Source organism: Mandrillus leucophaeus, unplaced genomic scaffold (genome assembly GCF_000951045.1).
Source record: "Mandrillus leucophaeus isolate KB7577 unplaced genomic scaffold, Mleu.le_1.0 Scaffold391, whole genome shotgun sequence".
Classification (NCBI taxonomy): domain Eukaryota; kingdom Metazoa; phylum Chordata; class Mammalia; order Primates; family Cercopithecidae; genus Mandrillus; species Mandrillus leucophaeus.
In genome coordinates, this window is record NW_012104154.1 from 400751 (window position 1) to 410713 (window position 9963).

Sequence of the window (9963 nt, forward strand, 5' to 3'; positions counted from 1 at the left end):
TAAAAATACAAAAATTAGCTAGGCATGGTGGCGCATGCTTGTAGTCCCAGTTACTCAGGAGGCTGAGGCAAAAGAATTGCTTGAATATGGGAGGCAGAGGTTACAGTGAGCCAAGATCGCACTACCGCACTCCAGCCTAGTGACGGAGTAAGACGCCGACCCCGTCTCAAAGAACAAAACAAAGGCTGGCGGCAGTGGCCCACGCCTGTAATCTCAGCACGTTCAGAGGTCAAGGCGGGTGGATTACTTGAGATCAGGAGTTCAAGACCAGCCTGGCCAACATGGTGAAACCCTCTCTACTGAAAATACAAAAAAAAAGTTATCCAGGTGTGGCGGCGGGTGCCTGTAATCCCAGCTACTCCGGAGACTGAGGTAAGAGAATCGCTTGAACCCGGGAGGCGGAGGTTGCAGTGAGCCAGTATCGTGCCATTGCACTCTAGCCTGGGTGACAAGAGTGAAATTCCATCTCTAAAACAAAACAAAACAAAACAAAAAACTATAAAGTACTACTTCATACCCACTTGGATGGTTATAATCAACAACAACAAAAAACAAACCCAGAAAATAACAAATAAATGTAGGCAAGGATGTAGGAACATTTGAATCCTTGTGCATTGTGCATTGCTGGCCAAAATGTAAAATTACATTGCTGTTTTGGAAAAACTTCTAGCAGTTCCTCAAAAGGTTAAACAGAATCATAATATGACCCAGCAATTCCCCTCCTCTGTATACACCCATGATAAATAAAAACACATAGCCACACAAAAATTTATACAAGGATACTCATAGCAATATTAAGCATAATAGCAAAAAAGTGGAAATAGCACAAATGTTTGCAACTAATAAACGGATAAGTAAAATGTGATCTATCCATTCAATGAAATATTATTCATCAAGAAAAAGGAACTGGTACACACTACAACTTGGATGAATCCTAAAAATATTATGGTAAGTAAAAGAAGCCAGTAACAAATGTTACTGTATGGTTCCATTATATGAAACATTCAGAATTGCAAATATACAGAAAGGGTATTTGTGGTTGCCTAGGTATGGGGTGGGGTAGGCACTGCGGGGAAGCAAGAAATAACTGATAATAGGTACAAGGTTTCTTGAGGGGCAGTGAAGTATCCTAGAACAGTGGTAATGGCTGTGCTGTAAAACCCTGTGAATGTACTAAAAACTGCAGAAATGTATACTTTAATAGGGGGAATTACATTTCAATAAAGCTTTTACTTAAAAATAGACATCAGGAGGGCCAGTAATCTACTGTGTATAATCCATTATCTACTGAAAATGATTCACACATATAGAGTATCAGGTCACAGACACCCGGTATGAGAAATAACCTGTTAAAGGTAACAGACCTCAGCTTCATTCCTACTAGGCAAATAATTGAAATATCCCAAATATTCACAGAAGATGAACAAACCCTGAAATATTCATACCATGAAAAACAGTACCCTAAATGAACATATTAATACTTTAAGAAAAAGCAGTACAGGCTGGGCACGGTGGCTCATGCCTGTAATCTCAACACTTTGGGAGGCTGAGGCAGGTGGATCACTCAAGACCAGGAGTTCGAGACCAGCCCGCACCACATGGTGAAACCCGTCTCTAGTAAAAATACAAAAAATTACCCAGGCCTGGTGGTGTGTGCCTGTAATCCCAGTTATTCGGGTGACTGAGGCACGAGAATTGCTTGAACCCAGGAGCAGAGATCATGCCACTGCACTCCAGCCTCCGCGACACAGTGAGACTCCACCGTCACAAAAAAAAAAAAAGGAAAAAGAAAAGAAAGAAAAAAAAGAGAAAATACTACAAAAAATGATACATGCAACAACCTCTTTGAACCTGACGGTGGCCTGCTGGGTGTTGGAAATGTTACATATCTTAATGTGGGTGGTGGTTACACAGATGTTAACACTGTTGTTATATGGCCAATATCTAGATTATCCTATCTTATTCATTTAAAATTATCGTGAAAATAAAATTTCAAATTTAAAAAATCTGAAAACTCAAAAATCTAATAGGATACATTTTCAGATCCCAGTTAGAGGAATAGGAGTGTTGAGATATCAAGTATGATAGAAATAGAAAGTAAATCTTTGATTTCACAAAGCAGGGGTTAAATAATTTTAATTAAGAACATAGCTGGAAATCTTAAATACTGATGCCTACTTTATTTTTCTTGTAACAAAAATCAGGATAGTGGAGAAAGGAATGCCATTGTGTTAATTTTGTAGATAGATATGGTCCAAAGTCAGTAAGTCAAGACGTGAAGATCTGTTATTCAAACAATAAGTGGCTGATTTAAAATGATAATCGTGGACATCAGAAGATGCTGACTGAGAAAATTTTAGTTAAGTGACATTGGGGGGTGTGAAGGGAATAGAAGTCATGTTGCAATAGGCCTGGGAATGATGGAAATGAAAGAGATGGCTAGAAAGACAAGAAATGTAGATTTCTCTTGAAATAAATGTGGAGATGAAGGAAAAGAGAAAGAATGACTAGTATAAGGTAATGCAGGGTAAGAGCGGTAGGAAAGATTCTGTATAGATCTGGTGATGGATAACTGATGGAGCAAATCTTCAAGGAAGCAGGAGTCACTGGGGTCTAGGATGCACACGGCAGGTCCGTCTTCAAGGAGGGGAGGAAAGAGAGAAGAGAGGGCAGGTGTTACTTCAGAAGCTCAAATTAAAGCCGCCCAGACCAAGTCAAATCACTCGTCTCACAGAGAGAGCAGGAGAAAGCCTGGTTGCATTTTAATATTTTTTTATAAAAGTACACTTTAAAACAAAAAAATGGGCACAATGCATGTGTGGTTAAAAAAAAATAAGGTGATTATAAAATGTTCTTTCATGCATAGTCAGTCCCCTTCATTTAGGATGGACCCCCACCCCACCCAGTTTCTCTTTTCAGAAATAACAGCTATTTAAAAGAATGAGAACTTAGTCATCTTCTGATGTCCATGATTATAATTTTAAATCAGGCACTTATTGTTTGAATAACAGATCTTTGCATCTTGACTTACTGACTTTGGACCATATCTATGTACAAAATTAACACAATGACATTCCTTCCTCCACTACCCTGATTTTAGTTATAAGAAAAATAAAGTAGGCATCAGTATTTAAGATTTCCAGCTATGTTATTTATAGTTTGTTCTAAAATATGTAAGTGTTCTGTGCCTTGTCCACAGCCTGTTTCTAAATCCTACCAAAAAGCCGGGTGCAGTGGCTCATGCCTACAATTTCAGCATTTAGGAGGCTGAGACAGGAGGATTGCTTAAGGTCAGGAGTTCAAGATCAGCCTAGGAAACATAGCAAGACACCGTATGTACAAAAAATACAAAAATAAGCTAGGCGTGATAGCACACACCTGTGATAGTTGCTACTCAGGAGGCTGAGGCAGGAGGATCTCTTCAGCCTAGGAGCATGAGGTTGCAGTGAGCTGTGATCACACCACTACACTCCAGCCTGGGCAGCAGAGCAAGACAGTGTCTCAAATAAATAAACGCATCTATACCCTATCAATAAAGAACATTAATAGGATTCTGTAACTATTTTTCAGTGTAGCAGTAGGTAATAGGACTGGATCCACTAAGAGAGAAGGATAATCTTCTTTCATCAAACTTTGCTAATTGAAGAATCATTTTCTGCCAGTAACATTTGGATCTTACTTTTTTTTTTCTGGAGGTTTTTTTTTCCCCCCTCTAATATTCTTAGTTGCCAATTTTGGTATTTCAATTTGTCTCCTTTCAACCATTTCATGTGCTGGTATAAACAAGACTAATAAATTATTTCAGATGACATTAAAATTTCTGAATTCATGGTCTCTCACTTGATTGACAGAGTCCTGAATGCAGTCCAAGTTCAATTTCTTCCTTCTTCAGACGTTATTTCATTTTTAAGTTTAGCATCCAGGCTTGTTCATGTAAAATCCAAAGCCAGTATGATTATCTTTCCTTTGTAAGAAATTTGTGTTTTTTCCCTACTTTTTGGAAGAGTTAGAGTTTTCTCTTTAACCTTGGAGTTCTGAAGATTCACAAGGATCCATTCAGAATTGCTTTTTGAGGGCTGGAGGGGGAGAGAAGGGATAAAAACCCAATTTTTCCCACAGCCTGGGGACATTTTCTTCTATTTTTAAAAATTACAACATTCTAATCCCTGTATCTTTTCTCTTTCTGAAGCTTCTATTAGATGATGGATTGATTGTACCTATTCTCAATTTCTCCAGCATCTTCTATTTTTAATAACCTTTCTTGTACTCTGATTTTCCCTTTTTCACAGAAGTAGTTTCTTATCTTGGGAAATACGCTACCATGCAGAATTTCAATGAGAATGCCCATCGTCATTGGTTGTGGCTGCTCTCCTCGCTTATCTGAGCTATCTCTGTCTGTTTGTTCATGTTAATCCTTCTTTTTCATCTGCTCGTTTCCCCACATGTCTGCTGGTCTCTGGTTTTCCATTTGATTTATGAAAGAATCATCACATCGGCTGGGAGAGGTAGCTGGAGTGTGCGTACTCTTGAAGATGTGCAATTCTGTTTATCCACAGCCCATCCCCTGAATGGGAAGGCTGGGATGACTTGATACACACCCCTGTTATTTTTCTTTTCTTGAACTTGGTTGAACTAAACTGTCTTAACACTCCCTTATACTCTGAAAAAGCTTATACATAGACAGATAGAGGAAGGAAAGGATTAAGAAAAGAAAAAAAAAATCCATCCCAAAGTGCATAAAATATAAAAATTTATGTCAAGAATTCAAAATGAGACCTCCTAGGCAGTGAAAATCATTATTAGGCCTGTAGGGCCTAGATTGAGGGAAAATGCATTTTGATTTACTGAGTGACACACGTTTCCCATTCAAGAATATTTTAGAAGAAACTTGGATTCATGTGAATGAGATAGAAGCATGATCTCAGGCAAAAGAAACCCACAGCCTTTATCTGTATTTTACTCTAAATTAATTCTGCTTCAAAACACAGTCATGGAGCTGGGCATGGTGAAACACACCTGTAACTCCAGCTACTTGGGAGGCTGAGGCAGGAGAAGCAGGAGGATCGCTTGAAACCAGGTGTTCAAGACCCACCTGGGTGATACAATGAGACCCTGCCTAAACAAACAACCAAAACTAGAGGGAAAATCATAGATTGGAAGAATTCAGATCTTTGAGAGTAAATGTTTGAAAAAGGTTGATAATTTAGTGTACTATTCTGCCCTAAATGTTCTATCTACAGCCTAAGCTAAAAGGTTTATGAAGCTAAAAGGTTTATACAGATTGTCTCTGCTCCGTTACTGACTTGGTTTCCACAAAATGTTATTAGCTTTAAACAAACCCTATATTTGACATTTGTACATGAGAGCCCCTTAAAACTCTTAATAATACAAGGTGAATAATGGTCATTAAGAAACAAAAATCAACAAAATGTAAATTCTTTAGGTAGGAAAGTGTACTTTCATATATTTTTAGAATCTTGATTTAAATAAATGTTTATATTCCTTCTTAGCTGAATCTAAAAAATGATAGATTTGTTAGTGGGAAATGTTTGATCATGAAAGAGACTTAAACACCCATGGCTCGACTTTATCCAAAAAAGCAGAATGCTTTTCCAGGAATCTTGTGTTGTAGTGCTATAAAGACATCGTCCCTGGCTGTGGGGCAGGTATGGAAGCAAGAGACACATCCGGAGGGTCTCAGCTGCTCATTTCAAGATGCATACTATCTGCAAGAATGAAGTCAGTGGATATAAATGGGACACTTCTTGGAACAGCGGGGATAGCATAAATTATTTTTAAGGTTTCATATCCAAGAGGCCAATAAGCCCACAGCTTAAGTATACAAATAAGATTCACTTATATTTGTCTAGAACAATTTCATTTGGGGAATATATGATGGCAAAAAATTCCAAAGAGCCAAATAAAACATACTTAATGGCACCTTTTTTTTTTTTTGGAAATGGAGTCTCACTCTGTTGCCAGGCTGGAGTGCAATGGCACAATCTAGGCTCTCTGCAACCTCCTCCGCCTCCCAGGTTCAAGCGACTCTCCTGCCTCAGTCTCCCAAGTAGCTGGGACTATAGGCACGCACCACCACCTGCCTCGGCCTCCCAAAGTGTTGGGATTACAGGCATGAGCCACCACACCCAGCCGCTTAATGACACTTTTAAGACTGCCCAAAGCCTAACCACATTTTGGGCATCTTCTGATGTGTTCATTTTCTATGTGAGTAAGGAAAACAAAAAGGAAAATCATGTGAATAACAAACAAGATTGTTGTCTTGGTCAGAGGACTGATGACCAATGGCCAATGCAGCAAGCTTACCTCTGCAGGGAAATAGTTACCCAAAGATAAAGTCAACTGGAGCACACGAATCTGCATGAATGGAAAATAAAGTATTTGATGCCAGTTACGAGGGCTTGATGCACTACCGTGTGCAGCTCAGACTATTTAATTCACTGTCAGCCCGTGGGCTACCCGTGTATTCTTGGTTACGTGAATTTCTAGTGTTAGCCACCTGAACATTTACAAAATTGGCAAGGTACAAAAAAACGATTCTTTCAAACAATAATGAATTATTTTGTTGCTCATGCTTTTGGTGTCATTTGAGAATCCATTACCGAATCCAAGGTCATGAAGATTTACTCCTATGTTTCTCCTAACAGTTTTATGGTTTTAGTTCTCATATTTAGGTCACTGATCTATTTGAGTTAATTCTTATATATGGTGTGAGGTAGGTGTCCAGCTTCATTATTTTACATGTAGATATCCACTTATCCCACTACCATTTGTTGAAGAGATAATTCGTCCTCCATTGAATGGTCTCAGCCCCCTTGTCAAAAATCAATCAACTATAAAAGTGACTTTATTTCTGGACTCTCAATTCCATCCCATTGCTCTATATGTCTGTGCATATGCCAGCACCACCCAATTTTGTTTACTCTAACTTTGTAGTAGATTTTGAAACTGGGAAGTATGAGTCTTCAACTTTGTACTTCTTTTTTAAGAAATTTTTATCTATGTAAGGCCCCTTGTAACTCATATAAATAGGTAAATTAGGCTTCATCTAAGTTTTAAAAATTCGTACAACTAAGGGCATTACCAAGAAAATTAAAAGAGATCCTTCTTGGTCGGGCGTGGTGGCTCACACCTGTAATCCCAGCACTTTGGGAGGCCAAGGCGGGCGGATCACAAGGTCAGGAGATCAAGACCATCCTGGCTACTAACACGAAAACCCATCTCACTAAAACTACAAGAAATTAGCCAGGCGTGGTGGCACGCGCCTGTAATCCCAGCTACTCAGGAGGCTGAGGCAGGAGAATTGCTTAAACTCGGGAGGCAGATATCTCAGTGAGCTGAGATTGTGCCACTGCACTCCAGCCTGGACGACAGCTTGAGACTGTCTCAAAAAAAAAAAAAAAAAAGAAAAAAGAAGAAAAAGAGATCCTACAAAATTGGAGGAAACACATCTGAAAACAATATAGTATACAGAATATATAAAGAAACTCTTACAATTGAACCACAAAAACACAAACAAGTCAACTAAAAAACGAACAAAGAAGCTGGGTGCAGCAGCACATGCCTATAGTCCAAACTACCAGAGAGGCTGAGGCAGGAAGATGGTTTGGCCCAGGAGTTCATGTCCAGCCTGGGCACCATAGCAAGACCCTGTTTCTTTAAAAAAAAAAAAAAAAAAAAAAAAGGACAAGGAACTTGAATAGATATTTCTCTACAGAATACATACAAATGGCCAACAAGCACATAAAAAGATATCAACATCATTAGTCATTAGGGAGATGTAAATTAATGAAGTATCACAATGAAGTACCACTTCACACCCACTAGAATGGCTATTTTTAAAAAACAGAAAATAAAAAATGTTAGCAAAGATGGAGAGAAACCAAAACCCTTGTGCATTGCTGATGGTAATCTAAAATGGTCCAAAATCTGTGGAAGATATCAAAGATAGAATTACTGTATGATCCAGCAATTCCACTTTTGGTGGAAAAGAAACGAAAGCGGAGACTCTAATAGATCTTTGTGTGCCCGTGTTCACACAGTGGTATTACTCACAATAGCCCGAAGGTGGAAGCAATCAAAATGTCCATAGAAAAGATGAATGAATAAACAAAATGCAGTGTACACAGACAGGTGATACAGTTTGGATATTTGTCCCTGCCCACATTTTGTGTTGAATTGTAATCCCCAATGCTGGAGGTGGGGCCTCGTGGGAGGTGTCTGGATCATGGGCGCAGATTCCTTATGGCTTGGTGCTGTCTGCAAAAGTGAGTAAGTTCTTGCAAGATCTGGTCATTTAAAAGTATGTGGCATTCCTCTTCCCCACACCCCCAACCTGCAACTCTCTATTCCTTTTGCTTTCGCCATGTGAAGTGCCTGCTCCCGTTTTGTCTTCTGCCATGACTGTACGCCTCCTGAGGCCTCCCCAGAAGCAGACACTGCTATGGTTTCTGTACAGCCTGCAGAACCATGAGCCAATTAAGCCTCTTTTCTTATAAATTATGAAGTCTCAGGCAATTCTTTACAGCAATGCAAAACTGGACTAGGACAACAGAAATATTATTCAGCCTTAAATGGGAAGGAAACTCTAACACATGCTACAACATGGATGAACCTTGAAGACATTATGCTAAATAAAATAAGCCAGTCAAAAAAGACAAATACTGTACGACTCCACTTATAGCGGGTACATATAGCAGTCAAATTCACAGACAGAAATAAGAATGGGAGTTGCCAGGGGCTAAGGGAATGGAAGAAGGAGAGTTGTTGTTTTATGAGTACGGCGTTTGGATTTTGTGAGATGAAAAGATTCTTAGAGTTGGATGGTGGTGATGATTGCATGACAATGTGAGTTTACTTACTGTCACTGAATTAATTACACGCTTGAAAATGATTTAAATGGAAAATTGTACGTTATATATATATTTTACCATAAAAATAGATATGACTGTATATATAAACATTTTTAGCAATAACTGAACCATGAATTAAAGATAATGTCTGTAACGAACATAATTGGCAGCATTAGCTAGGCAGACAGCTCCTCCTTATTCATCCACACTATAGTGAAAACAGCAAGAGTCAGGGGTTGTGGGACAAGGGGAACGAGAGCATTAGGACAAATACCTAATGCATGCCAGGCTTAACACCTAGATGGCAGGTTGATAGGTGCAGCAAACCACCATGGCACATGTATACCTATGTAACAAACTTGCATGTTCTGCATAAAAAAGAAAAGAAAAAAAAAAAACAGCAACCATCTCATCTAATCTGACAAGATGAACAAAACAAAACTAATATATTGAGAAGACCAATTAAAATGCACATCTGCATGCTGGCCTTAAGTCCCTACTGTATCACTGACTGTGTGAAGCCATCACTATTAGCCATAGCATCTAACACTCAGCCCCTAGACCTGTGCTGCCCACACAATGCCACTGGCCCCTTGAAATGCAGCTGGCTGAACTGAAATGTGCTGCCCTGGATTTTGAAAACTTAGAATAAAAAAAATTTTTTAACTTCATTCATAAATTCTGATATTGATTACAAGTTGAAATGATCACCTTTCATAGATTTGTGAGTATATTGTACTTTACTGTCAGCCACAGCTGTGATTGTCTTGCCATTTCAGATTGGAAAGACTAGGTGGCCATTGTCATTGCTGATCCTGTGAGAATGTAAAACTGGATAATATATGAAATGCAAAATAAAACAAAATTTAAAAAATATATATACACACACACACACACACACACATACACACACACATATGTATATTTTTTTGAGACAAGGTCTCACTCTGTTGCCTAGGCTGGAGTGCAGTGTCTCAATCATGGCTCACTATAGCCTCAATCTCCCGGGCTCAGGTGATCCTCCCACCTTAGCATCCCCAGTAGCTGCGACTACAGGCTCATGCCACCACACCTGGCTAAATTTTTGTATTTT

At 39.0% G+C, this 9963-nt stretch overlaps 1 protein-coding gene across 4 annotated transcripts in view; it reads right to left on the reverse strand.

The window, feature by feature from the left end:
* The window catches only part of DIRAS2 (DIRAS family, GTP-binding RAS-like 2), a 40471-nt gene that overhangs the window by 15401 nt on the left and 15107 nt on the right, over nucleotides 1-9963 (reverse strand). The window contains exon 1 of one of the 4 annotated variants that reach the window (XM_011991195.1): nucleotides 344-417. The exons of the other annotated variants lie outside the window; for them this stretch is intronic. The gene's annotated coding sequence lies outside the window, so the exon portion shown is untranslated. Of the gene's footprint in view, nucleotides 1-343; nucleotides 418-9963 lie in introns of those variants that run through there. 4 annotated transcript variants of the gene reach the window in all.